The sequence below is a fragment of the Eutrigla gurnardus genome, assembly GCF_963514095.1.
Source record: "Eutrigla gurnardus genome assembly, chromosome: 14".
NCBI lineage: Eukaryota > Metazoa > Chordata > Actinopteri > Perciformes > Triglidae > Eutrigla > Eutrigla gurnardus.
Window position 1 is genome coordinate 19,816,858 of NC_139937.1, and position 14,262 is coordinate 19,831,119.

The following is a 14,262-nucleotide window of genomic DNA, read 5'->3' on the forward strand; positions in this document are numbered from 1 at the left end:
ACTAAACACCTCTAGAGTCTCTATCTAACACGGTGACGTATTTCCACTGAACACCTCTAGAGTCTCTATCTAACACGGTGACGTATTCACAATAAACACCTATAGTCTCTATCTGGTGACTATTAACGTTAACCGGTCACGTCCTGCAGGACTGGGCTGGGGTGATTGGGGGGGTTAACTGGGTTTAGCCCTGCAGGACTGGCCTGATGGGTAATAATGAACTTGGGACCACCACAATGCTGAGCGCCCGCGGTGCAGCTCGCTGCCCGCGTTCCCATGCAGAATAAGAGAGGGAGGAGAGGTGGGGTGAGCCGGGGAGCCGGTCTATTGTGGCCCCATTAGCACCACCAACCACTCCGCCTTCCCAAGAGGAGCTCCAGGCCGGCCCGCCTGCCTGCCTGGCCGGAGCCGGTAACCAGGAGGGACGAGGGAAACAGTAGCTTCATTTAGAGCTCGATGTGCAGGAAAGCGTCCAACATTAGCAGAGAAAGAAAAGGCCGAGAGACAACAAACCGGCCTGACTAAGTTGTCTCTTTGGCAGTCGCGCCTCCTATTGAAGCACTAATTTATTCAAAGGAGATTTTATCCCCGCGATCTGATTATTATGATAATCAAGTGACCCAGACCCCCTCTCTTGGCTCTTGTCTGCGGGCTCTGGGCTCGGCGGTGACAGTAAAAGCTGATTTGCACCCCCCCCACCCCCCCACCCCGTCACATTCCTGGACTCCTCTGTATCAAAGACGCGAACAATGACAAGAGTGGATGTGCGCACTTGATCCAAAGCGGAGGCCACAGTCTCCGCCGGGGCTTTGTGTCAAACGAATACTGGTAGCTGGACGAGATTACACCGAACTTTTTAATAATCCCACATGGGCCCGAACAGACCCACGCAGACGGGACAGGATGCTGCGCGAGGACGCAATTATGAGCCCCATCGTTAATTGGGACTGTGTTAATGATGAATATGGTCTGCGTCACGTGATGCTGTGTGAAGGTATATATGTTTGGATGAATCTGTTTGGATTCGTCTTGAAATGAAACCAACGACGTTCAGCGTGAATTGAGGGCATTTGCTGAGATGATTAGTTTCGAGGACTGTGATCAATAAGAGGATCCGGTCTGAGAGGGTGGAGACAAAACCAGCCCTGCGCCGTGTCATAAAGGGGAGGGCCGTGGTGGCGGTATATGCTTTTAGAACAGCAGGTTTTAAGTTCATATTCAATCTGACGCCAGGAATGGCGAGTGAGAGGGACGGCGCGGGCAAGGGGAGGAGGAGGGGGGAGTCGAGGGGGGGGGGGGAGGCGAGATCCACCTCCGCGGGAAATAATGGGGCTGATAATAAAACAGGGGGAAAACCCTTCCGAGGGCAGCTGAATGGATGGAGCCAGAGAGACGTCACGGCCAGCCGCAGCCATGAAGCCCGGGCTCCAGACTCCGCTGCTCACTTGCTCTCAGACTCCGGAGCCGCTCGGAGCGACGCACGACGACGGCGTGAGTATGTGAAGTCAAGGCTGTTCTGTTCGGGGGGTGGCGGGGAGGGGAGGGGGCGCAGGCAGGTCGGGATATCGGCTTAAAACGGAGGAAATTGCGTTTTCATCTGCGCCGTTTCCATCACCGAACGGAGCGGATGCGTGAACCGTTACAGCGCTGATGTGGTCTTACAGCAGGCGGATACGGGTGATGAGAACAGCAGGTCTTCCAGTAGCAGGTCTTCAGCAGGTCTTCCACATGGGACTCCATCCTTCCGTTCATTCATGCTTTCTGTCGTCTCGTGTGTGCTGATGTTTCATTCAGAGAGTTTCTCTTTAACTTGATGTTCTGACTGATATATATATATTAGTAATAATAATAATCATCATTCATGTGTCACGTGGAACGTGTGCGCACCGGTCAAAGGTCACCGATGAGATAACCACCGTTAGATGATGAAATGCATCAGAGGAGCAGCAACTTGTCCTTATTAGTGCTGTTGGTACTCAGTGACGCATCGTGCGCCGTTTCATTGCGTTGAGCCACAGAGGCCAAAAGGCGCCTTCCCCCCTGGTCACACACCTCCAGAATCTCCGCGGCTCAAAGCTCCTCCGGCTCGGCTAACGGGGGCAGCTCGAGCCGCAACTTCGGGCAACAAATAGCACCAAAACGTCCCCGTCATGACGCGTTCAGGGCCTGGGGACAGAAACATATTGGAACATTAATATCAGACAGGCCTGCGCCTCGTTCACACCTGAACCGGAGAAAGAGATCACACACGTCCGGGGGAGCGAAAAGTGTGTGTGTGTGTGTGTGTGTGTGTGTGTGTGTGTGTGCGTGTGTGTGTGTGTGTGTAGCTTTGGGTGGTTTAAGAAAAAACACTGGGATTATGAAACGTTGCTCGTGATGAATATGAGCATTTATGTGACGAGGAGGAGGCAAAACTATGTATTTAATATAGGCCTGTTAAAATCTGGAATTGAATTTTCAAAAATTGGAAGTTCGACATTTTGATGTTATTATGTATTTTTTGAGTTGCGCCACACACACACACACACACACACACACACACACACACACACACACACACACACACACACACACACACACACACGGAACCACGTAGTTTGTGATTGCAGTGTATTTAAAGTTATGATCCCTGAACACGGAGACGCAATAATTCCTGTCGAATAGAATAATAAACGCGGCTTTGTAATTAACGCGGGCTCCTGATTGGATGCTGCTGTAAAAGGAAACGTTTGTCTCTGAAGAATGAAATGATAACATCGACGTGTGATTTTAAGGTATTTATCACATGAAAAAACACGTTTTTAAAACATAAACTTGGGTTCATTATTGAAACCATAATGTGAAGTAAAAACAGCTTCAGTCATAACAAATATTATTTAGTAAAAATATCATTACTTTCATTAGGACGAAATGTTTTCAGTGATTCTACGAATCTAATTTTCAGCTCTTCATCGCCACACACACACACACACACACACACACACACACACACACACACACACACACACACACACACACACACGAAACTCGTGCGTAATTACCTTTGTTGCTTAAAAACGCAGCATTCAATCTGAGAATTCAACCTGCAAAATGGCGCAATATAAAATGAAATGTTTTACCACGTGGTTTTAATCAGACCAAACCACCGCGACTTTATTAGGAATCAGTTCCTCGTTAATCAGCTTTAATTATTTCACATTAGAGGCGCCGGATGTGTTGACGTCATGCGTTCTCGGCCAATAGCACAGCCTGACGAGGTTTGTTTCACGTGTGTGAAGAAGCTCAACTTTAACAGAACCTTTAAAACTCAACGAGCTCCTTTTTCTGAACTAATATTACGTCATTCCCATTTAAAATAATAAAATTACAATATTATTATAATATAATATTACTGATGAGTTAAACACCGAAATTAAAAATTAAGACATGCTTTCAATATTTAAAATAAATAAAAATAGAAATTTTCATTCATATAAATGTACAAATATATATAAATATATATTATGTACATTCATATTTTATAGTATATATATATAGCCTACTGCAAATAATAATAAAATATGAATTATTTCAACTACCTATCCATCCGACTGAGCTATTTATGAAGAAAACACGTTAATATATTTTATATAAATATTATAAATTATTATAAATCTACATAGATTCAGAGAGTAGAAGAAGAGGAGGAGGAGGAGGAGGTGCTTGGTGTAACCCTGAGGGAGAACCATGCTTGTGGGACTCGTTTGCTAACAGGGATGTAGCCGTCTCTGCTAACGGATGCATGTTTTCAGTCCAGTCGTGGAGTTTGAGTGTCACTAGAACAGTCTGTCTCAGTCTCTGCTGTCAGTCAGTGAGCTTCGGTTGGCGGTGGTGTCGGAGGGGGCGGAGCCTGTCACAACAGGGATGTGGGCACACAGAGCAGCTTTAATTAGAGGAGGCCTTTGCCATGTGCCACCTCAGCGTGAGAGGAGTGTGTTGGGCTTTATTCTTGTGGACATATTTGTGTGAAAGAAAAGGACATGTGCTTCCTGCTCCAGTACGTCTGGGTGTGTGTGTGCTCGTATTACATCATTGTTTGTTAGTGTGTACGTGCGGTGTGTGTGTACGTCTTCAACCCGCCATCTTCAACTGCTTTGGCATCAGATACCGTCATCGAAAACCAAACAGTTTCTTTTGTAGTGAAACAGCCAGGATCTTTTAATTTAAAAATGCATTTGGGCCGTGGCGGGGGGCCGCGTTTGAAGCCATCACCCTCCTATCGAGCCAGTCAGTGGATGGGGCGACTGCACCATAGCGATGAGCGCCGGTTTGGACTGGTTCCAACATTTTTTTTGATTGGTGCCTCTGACTTTGGGGAGTTTTTGATGGTGCCGACCAATCAAAGCTTTGTGTGCAGAGGGAGGTTTTGATTGGTTGAGGCGGGCTGAGGGGCCACTTGATGATGCCACTAAATGAAGGGTCAGGACATTTAAGCGCCGATGTTGGTTGACTGAGGCAAAAAGGCCTCACGGTAGTAACATATTTTATCAGTGTTGGCATCAACTGCTGTGTTGGATTTTAATTAACATCAACCACTTTTTTGTCTGCTTACAGGTAAGAACTTGGGCCATGTCACGTCTCCCGCCGCCTGAGAGGATGGGTAGCCTTAGGGGTTGGTTGTTATCTTTGGTTATCTAGCTGTATGAGTGATGTACATTCTTCATAAAGCTAGATAACCGAAAGTAACAAGAATCCCATTACACTCCTGAAAAGGCATGAAGACCCCAAACGCACCTTCCTCCAAAAAAAGCGAAGCACAAACTCTCCCGTAATAATTGCAACACGAGAGAAGAAAGGAGACGGGAGCCGAATGCAGTAAAAGGTAGGTTGTTCAGATAAACCTGCTGTTACTGTGAGACTCTTAACATCTAGGAATAAAGTGGACGTTGTACCGTACACGATGCGTACAGCGGCCCTGCAACCGGTGGCAGTGATCCTCAGCAGTATGGTCGGTGCAACAGGATCACTTTTAATCTAATAAGCCCCATGATCCTTGTGTGTGGGGCTGCATGCAGGGGCTTAGCCATAGTATCACATGGCTCGGAGTGATAGGCATCCTGAAAAACACCCAAGCTGATTCAACTCTGACAAGTTGTTTAACAAGTCGCTGTTAGCTAATCAGTTTGCTAGCCAGTTTGGTCAATTCACTTGGCTCCATGGAATTCAGCTTTGCCGGCTGCATATTCGGCATTAAAAGAGCATGCAACATGAGGAGAATGTGCCTGTTATATGACAGAGCTGCAGACAGTGCTATGAATTATACATATGATCTGACTTGGACGGGATTGTGTGAGTTAAGAATGCTCCCTCCGAGTTAATCCGGGCTCCCAACTCCCCGCCGGCACCGAAGCAAACAGACAAGAATTTGTTTGAGGCCAGTTTTGTTAAGTTAGCCGTTGTTGTTTTTTTTCTCTTTCCCACCTACTTCTTTCTCCCTTTTGCATGAAAAGATGTTTGATTTGGGGTCCTGGCTGTTGTTTGATTTGACGTGACAGTTGGCTTGGTTGGGAATTGGCCGTGGCAAAGCCTCCATTGCATGAGGTGCCACCATGTGGAAAGGCCTGATGGGATCTGGCTGAATGCTGCTGTGATCCGAGGGGGGAGTGGTCCGGGGCCAATCAAGCAGAAAGGGCCCCCAGTGACGAGAGGAGAACAATCTCAGCCTTAAGGTTCTCACGGCGAAGAGTAATTGGTCAATCAGATCTCCAACCTCAAGGCCTCTGGTGGCTGATTGAAGGTGTGATTTCTTTTATGCCCATCAAAGCTGTAGGGTTGCTCCTGCTGAGAGAAGCCTTTAAGGATTGTCCCCATGGTCTCGAGGCTTTTGGAGCTACAAGACTAGCAGTGAACTCCAATTGTAATACATATTTCACATGGTGATTTGCTGCCTCAACATGGCTCAGCTATAACATCGCCCTGCGGTTTGGATGTATTCCGCTTGACTTGGTACAAATTCTCAACAGTTGTTGCAAGGCCGAAGTGAAGCTCCCCAAATCTAGAATGGCACCCTCACCTCACAATGTCAATCTCCTCCAGACCTGCCGTAGAACCTCCCTGCGGTGTTGCAGGTGCTGAGTGAGACATTTGAGCTCTGGGCTCAGCCAGTAGGAAACAGGATTGAGGGCCTTGACAGGAAGCAAAAGTCAGAGATGTAATTCTGGATGATTCTTGGATGTAAAAGTATTTCCTGGTTCTCTCTATTGTGCTGCCGACCATTTTTTATTACAACGTAGACTTTGATCTATTACTGTAAACGGTAAACACGAGCAGTGTAAAGATAAGTTGCCTACTTTTTGTGTCAGTTAGAGTGTCGGAGCTAACTGGGACCTGTAGTCCCTGGCAGATTGTGTTTAGACTCTAAGCAGGGCCCTGGGAGACACATGTCATGGTGCAAATGCTTTGTACTGATTCTGTGTGGCACAGTTATATGAGTAGCCCTCCACACCGGGGATGTCAGAGCAGAGACCAGCTTAGCTTCTTCTCTCTGAAAATGGCACGGAGATGGGAGAGTTCCTAAAAACCACCAAAGGGCCTTTGGTGTCTCTTTTTCGGTCTCCCAGGGCAGAATCTGAAATAGACAGAGAACAGAGAAAGGCTGGAGGAGGAAAAGAAGGCAGGGGGGGGTGGTGGATAAGAAGAGGAGGAGGGGGAGTTGGGTTTGTCTTAGCTTTCTTGCACTAGCCAAGCAGATTTAGACTCCAAGTGTCAAATAGAAAAACAGTCATTGTGGTCGGGTCCTACTTGCCTCCCCACCAGTAGACTTTACAGTCAATAGAGCTAGTCCACTTGTCACTGAGAGACAATGTGCCCCTTTGCCTTGCTTTCACCCCCGCTGGGTTCAAGCAGCCAGACAGTTTTCTGAATAAGACCCAGTGATTCTTGCCCCCTTTTCTCTGCCTCCCTTTCTCTTGACGGAACTCACCAACAGGGTTTGGAAAATGGCCTCGCTGTTAGGCTGGACCACAAGACGAGACCCTGTTATTTTCTACGACATCGGCATTCCCTCCACCCCCACGCGCTCACAGAGAAATGGATGTATCTTAAGCAGTTTCAAAAGTCAACGGGCCTCCCCAGACAAAGAGGATTAACTTTAGCATCTTAGCGGTAACAGGTGTGCTCTGGCGGAGCTCGGACCACACGGGGTCTACTTCTGTCGTCACCGCTGCTCCCCGTTGGTTTACAGTTGTGTGGAGATAAAACTGAAATTTTGTGTTCTCAGACAAGAATTCTGGAGTAGTTTTAGTGGACAGTGTGTTAGGCCCGGCTGTCGACTAGCCTCTTATCATTTTTTACTTGCTTTTGAAAATGTAGCTGAGTTTTGCGACATTTCCCCAGTGATTCGCCAAGTCCTCTCTAAAAGGGACTCTGCAGATATCTTTAGATCTCGAGCTGCGCTCACCCAAGGGAGCGAGTTAAGGGTAAACAATGTGGGCACACAGAGGAAGAAAGAAATATCAGGGGGAGTGTGGCACAGCGCCGAAGCCTGACTATATTTTCACATTTAGAACCGAGACAGTGATGTTTAAAGAGGGGAAATGTCTTTCAAAGAGAACCAGTGTTTCTATCCATACCTTCAGCATTTCCAACCACAATAAATGGAGCCATTCAGCAGCAGTCTAAACAGACACTCTCAGAGCCAGCGCAAAACAGTGCATGCATTTGTTTGTTTCAGTTGCTAATGAAGCTTTTACCGAGAGCCTCAGCCCTCAGAGAAAAAAGCCCATTCTGGTGAAATGACTTGGCAAAGCATCCGATGAAGGGTCTGTTCAGACTGAAGCTGTTGCCGCTTCCATTGTCTAGCTCTCTCTCACACACCTATGAGTCCAGAATAAGCACACAATTTCATTGTTGCGTGAGCTGTTAATATCAGAGGCTTCACAATAGAGCCCATTCGCCATATTTGCATAAGGCACTTTTCCAACAAGGACCCGGAGAGGGCTTGAAAGCTGGCCCACTCCAGTGCCAATGGCAAAAAAATGTCAAGTGCCAATTAGGAGAGGTACGCCACCATTCAGCAGTACCCCACCCTTGTTAGTCCTTCCTCTCCCCGCTTACCCACCCCAACTCTCTCACACTCCAAGTCACCCCTGTTTTTACCACCTTACACACCCTTCTGACACCCAGATACAAAAGCTGGCTCCCTCCTCTGCTGGCTAATGGACGATCCTTTCTGCTGGGCTCAGCGTATTAAGTATTAAATCAGACAGCGTGCTCTGTTCGCCGATTAGTCAGCTTTCTTTGTTGATTTCTTTGAATAGATGAGTTCACCATCCATGCAGCAAAACCTGCAAGATATAGACTCCACCTTCCTGGGAATAGCGAACTTAGCTACATTGTGCTACCCCGGTTTTAGACTGGCAGCTCTGCATGGGCAGCTGGGGGCAATTGAGGGAAGGATTTTGGAAAAGACAGACACTGACTTCAAGCAATTTCAAATAACCCCTTTTCATCTGATACCCACGGTGCTCATGTGTGTTAGTGTGAATAGCATTTAGTTTTGGGTGCTGTTTTGCACTGATGCAAGTATAGAGTATCGTACTATGAGAGGGGCTACAGCGCAAGACTATTCAAATAGAGAGCCAAGGCTTTGAGTCAGCTAAAGGCTAAACGAAATGCCCAATAACACTACAGTAAGATTTAGTGGAGCTACGTCCGATTCAAGCTAGCTTCACTGTCGCATGTCAACAGTGCTGAACAGCTGCTTACACGTCTACCAATGCTGCATTATGTTCACTAATGCTTCGCTGCAGCTGTCAGACACAAGTATGAGGTGACGGGAACGTCAAGCATCATTGAATTGAAGTAGGTAGTGTTTACATTCAGCAAGCCTCCGACGAAATGCGGCAACATCATGTAAACAAAAGGGAGCGGGTATCTTGTAAAACGATAAGGATGCAGCAAATTAAACTCCAAGAAATGAAGTCACAGGCACAATAAAAGACGGTAATGTTTGTCCGAAGGGGCTACCGTTGTTTTCCACAGAGCATTTACCTAACTCACCGCCTCCTGCCACTCAAAGGGATTTTTCTCTTGTCCCCTTTTCTCTTTCAGTCTTTCATTCAATCTCTGTGTCGAGTTTTTTTTCTCTTTCCCACCCTTGAATCTCAGATGGTTGGATCTGATTTGCATGCATTTGCATAATGAAAGTCATTTGCATGCTCAGGGGCAGACTGTACCATGAGAACAGACATGAAAAGGTGTGTGTGTGTGTGTGTGTGTGTACACACGTAGTCATGTGTGTATGGCTTGCGTTCGTTTGCTTCCGTGAACTAAACACGTGCGTTTTGATGAATAAACCAAAAATGTTCCCTCTGTTTTTCCTTCCTGGTTTTCTGTGCAGGCGAGCAGCTGAAGCACAGAGAAGATGGAGGAGGAGGGTTGCCGTTGATCCTGCCCTCCCTTTCTCCTTGCCCTCCTCGGCATCGCCTCTTCCCTTCTCCTCCTCTTCCGCTCCATCCTCAGCAGACTGCCCCCTTTCTCCCGATCTGCAAGACGCAGCTCGCGCCTCCATCTTAGAGCAACGCTGGCATGAAATGGAAGTGGAAGAGCAGTCAGTGCAGGTAACAGACCAAAACTCATGGCGCCCACCGCGCTGCATCTTTCATCCGGCGCCACGGCGACCCTCCATCCTCTTCCTCCTCCGCCATACCCTCGCTCCCCTTCTCCAGTGGGCACTGGCTTCCTTTTTTAATCACCTTGGACGTGTTTGTTAATTGCACGATTCACGAGGTGCGCCGATGGGTGGAGGGGAGGGTCAGGCGATGTGGGCGGAGTCTGTTTTGTATGTGTGTGCGCACATTAAATCACTCTGCTCTCAATGCCTCTCAGGGGGCTTTCAGTGGGCATCTGCCCTCTGAAGCGCCATCTTTTCTTTCCCGTTTGGGAATTCTCATGCCATCTTCACACACGTGCCCCGACATGGCGGTGGTGGCGGCTGCCATTTTGAAGCTACGATGCAAGCTGTGACTTCTGGACAATAACAGAGGCACAATTCATAACTCCATAGATGCACTCTATATGCACTAAATTTTCCCATAGATATAAAACAATGTGGCTGTTTTTTTTTACATCAATTCTAAAAAAATCTTCTGGTTTCAACAATAAATGATGTGAAGGTGAGAATGTGTCCCGAGTGGAAAGTGATGAAATCAATGAGTCCGCAACCAACACAAAGCTGGAGGGAGAGAAGTGGATGGTGAGTGTTGGAGGGCCGTCGGCACTCACACAGTCCAGCATTGTTCTCCCTCAGCTGCTCGTTACGGTGCAGCATTATTCCCAACTTTGAAAACCGCTTAAACCAAAACACCAATTAGCGGTGCCCGTTAGGTAAGACAGCCGGTAAACAACACACACCATTGTCCCTGCAGCAGAGAGAGCTCCCTTTGTTTGTGTGGTGTGGAGGTCACAGACACAATGCCAAAGCTTGACAGACCGACGGCTGTTTCAAGGTGACAGAAGGAAAAGAGACTGTTGCTAAACATCATCTCAGGTTCTCAGTTTAGAAGAGAAATCCTTGTTAGTGATGGCAGCTCTGTAATTAGGTCAACGCTGAGTTTCCTGCGTTCGTAATTCTGGCGACGAGGCCTATAGCGGCGGCGCTTGGCTTTCCTGAGAAGTGCTCTGGTAACTGTGTCAAAGCCAAAGCGCACTAATCACGGCCAGGCTTCTAGAAACAGGTGGTGGACTGAGCGACGGGGCCGGGGTCCTTCTCAATTTACTGTGTAAATTATGCAGAGCCCAAAACAATGCAAACAGTAGACAGTGGAGTGGCTGCTGGCTAATGAGATGATGAGAAGCTGGGAGGGCCGGGAGCCGCTGGAGGTGAGGGGGTGAGTGAGGGTCTAGAGGAGCTTTGGCAGGAGACCAGACACTGTCCCGTCTGCACCAACCCACCATCAGCACAGTGACGGGGGGGGGGGGCAGCCAGCTGGGGCACCCTGCCCCCATTACTCCAGCTAGAGCACCAACCTTGGGAACCTCTGTGGCAGGGGTCCCCCCTCCAACACTGGCAAGAGGGGGCCCCCAAAAGTCTGCAAAAGCTGCAACCCCCTAACCACCACCCCTCCAACCCTAATGTGAGGCTGGGGGCCTGGGAAGGACTTCAAGTTCATGGCCAGACCTCCTATTGAGCTGACAGCCTGACTGTTTGCTCAATCCAGCTCCCTATTGGGGGGGGTGTGATAGCTATTCATTCAGCGGGGGAGACGAGTAAGGAGGGAGGGGGGGGGGGGGGGGGGGGGGGGAGTCGGGGTGCATAAATAAAAAGTGAGGAATCCAGACTCAGTTTGCTTTGAGCGCTGCGTCTCTCTCCCTCTCTTTCAGACTCTTAATTACTGGCGTCTTCCACTTTACTAATCCCCCCCCCCCCCCCCCCCCCCCGCATCACACACACACACACACACACACACACACACACACACACTCTCTCTCTCTCTCATCATCCCCTCGATCCCCTGGTTTTATGAGGCCACATGCTGAGGCTGTAAATTCACCATTAACAAGCTTATTCACTGTCGTCCTCTCAACAAAACAAGACCATGATGCCAATAACTCAAAGCGACACCAATACCCCAAACTGCCTTTTATACCCCCCCCCTTCCACTGTTAGCCCCCCTTCCTTCCACTGTTAGCCCCCTCCCCACCAAACGTGGCGCTAAACGCCAACTCTAATGTGATGCTAGCTGATAGCTCACGCAATGCTAATTAGCGCAACCGTTGTTGATTGGCTTTATGGGTTCGCTCTGCACTCGGTGACCCGCTGGAACATTTTTAAGTTGCTTGTATGAGCTGCTTGAAATGTAAGAAAGTAATTCAGGTTGGTCACATGCTTCCTCTTTGTGTGAGCAGCTCGCAGCGTACCAGGCACCTTCAATCCCTTCAGCCGGGCGCCGGGCGCCGCCTTCCTCGACCTGAGGACACACGCTTTCATGTTTAACCCTCTGAACCACAAACAGTCACATTTCACTCACTGAGACGTCTGCAACAGTCGGTCTCCGCCGAGTCCATCGAAGCTTCCAGTTTGCGAGAAAAATGTATTGTTTTTGACGCCTTAGTCACACACGATGCGTTCATGAACTGTGGGAAAGTTGACTGCCTGTGAGAAAAGATGTAATTTAGGTGATTTCTAAAAGTAAACACCCTTTTAATGTTTTTGGGTCCACATTGTTGAAAGACAACTTTTCGCAGTGGCGACTCGCTGAGGAGTTGCTGGCGCATCTTAACGTTGTCTTTCTCTCTGCAGGTGAACGTTGGTGGTGCAGATGGCGGTCTGAAGCTGATGGCGGTCTGAAGCTGATGGCGGTCTGAAGCAGACGCTTCCTTACTGTCGATCAAACATGGACGCTGTCGCCGATCCCTACTATGGCTCCGGCCAACGGCCTCACTTTCTGGAACTCGCCATATCTCACGGCGTGTGATGCATAATCGTACCATGGCGGGATTGGTTGTGAACATTAAGGTGGATTGTGGGAAACATGACAGACAACGGTTGGTTACGTAGTTATGGTTCTTACTATAAACAATCTCCCACTTAGACGTGAAGCAACATGATGAGTCTTAGTTGATAGTTGGACTCAAAGACACGTGAATGTGAGACCCACGGCAGCAGTGATGAATACTGCACTGTGATTGGGCAGCTCCATGTGTCAGCTGACACAATGGCGAAGGAGTGAGCTGTCGTCTTTATACTCTATGCAACTGGTTTCTTCAGTCCCTTTAGTCCTCGATCTGGATCCCGGTCTGGTCTGAAGACATTTCTTCGTCTTTTGTAGAGTGTGTGTAGAGTGTGTGAGACGGATTGTGTGTGACGGAGTGTGTGTGACTCTTTTTTTCCCGGGAAGTGGCAAATGTTTATTGATCTATGCAAATCTTTTTAATATGACTTCAAACTATCTATGCAGAGATTCTTCTGATAATCATCTCAGAACTGATCTGATTGGATGAGCTGGAGATGATGTTCTTCATCTTTAGTCCAGATGCTTGACAATTATGATTTGTAGTGTTAAATAATGAAATCTTCATTTTCCCTTCGATGCAGATCAACTTATGTGTCATATGTCTGAGTGCATACATATATATATTATATATAATATGTAAGTGTTGGCTGTGATGTTCACCATGAGTGCCTTCGTATGAAATCTGTGTTGGAATATAAATAAAGTTTAACATTGAAAACTCACGTTTTTGTCTATTGTCTATTTGTCTATATATGAATCGGAGACTATGAACCGCAGACTATGAATCGTTATGAATCGGAGACTATGAACTGGAGACTATGAACCAGAGACTATGAATCGTTATGAACCGGAGACTATGAACCAGAGACTATGAATCGTTATGAATCGGAGACTATGAACTGGAGACTATGAACTGGAGACTATGAATCGGTATGAATCGGAGACTATGAACTGGAGAATATGAACTGGAGACTATAAACCGGAGACTATGAATCGTTATGAATCGGAGACTATGAACTGGAGACTATGAACTGGAGACTATGAACCGGAGACTATGAATCGGAGTCTATGAATTGTTATGAATCGGAGACTATGAACTGGAGACTATGAATCAGAGGCTATGAACCGGACATCCGGCAATCTGTCCATCTTTGTGATCATAGTGGGTTCAGGTGCCTGTGAGTAGTTGTGAGGATGGTGCGTTCAGGTGCCTGTGAGTAGTTGTGAGGATGGTGCATTCAGGTGCCTGTGAGTAGTTGTGAGGATGGTGCGTTCAGGTGCCTGTGAGTAGTTGTGAGGATGGTGAGTTCAGGTGCCTGTGAGTAGTTGTGAGGATGGTGCGTTCAAGTGCCTGTGAGTGGTTGTGAGGATGGTGCGTTCAGGTGCCTGTGAGTGGTTATGAGGATGGTGCGTTCAGGTTCTTGTGAGTGGTTGTGAGGATGGTGCATTCAGGTGCCTGTGAGTAGTCGTGAGGATGGTGCGTTCAGGTGCCTTTGAGTGGTTGTGAGGATGGTGCGTTCAGGTGCCTGTGAGTGGTTGTGAGGATGGTGCGTTCAGGTGCCTGTGAGTGGTTGTGAGGATGGTGCGTTCAGGTGCCTGTGAGTGGTTGTGAGGATGGTGTGTTCAGGTTCTTGTGAGTGGTTGTGAGGATGGTGCGTTCAGGTGCCTGTGAGTGGTTGTGAGGATGGTGCGTTCAGGTGCCTGTGAGTGGTTGTGAGGATGGTGCATTCAGGTGCCTGAGAGTGGTTGTGAGGATGGTGCACTCGAA

General features: G+C 47.9%; 1 long non-coding RNA gene across 2 annotated transcripts; it reads left to right on the plus strand.

Moving 5' to 3' along the window:
* Positions 1–1,321: 1,321 nt before the first annotated feature.
* On the plus strand, positions 1,322–12,791 carry LOC311024704. 2 transcript variants are annotated; one of them, XR_014598322.1, is made up of 4 exons: positions 1,322–1,495; positions 4,594–4,861; positions 9,380–9,599; positions 12,281–12,791. It is a non-coding gene; the product is annotated as an uncharacterized lncRNA (long non-coding RNA). The 2 variants fall into 2 exon arrangements; XR_014598323.1 differs by having other exon boundaries at positions 1,322–1,491.
* Positions 12,792–14,262: the final 1,471 nt, after the last annotated feature.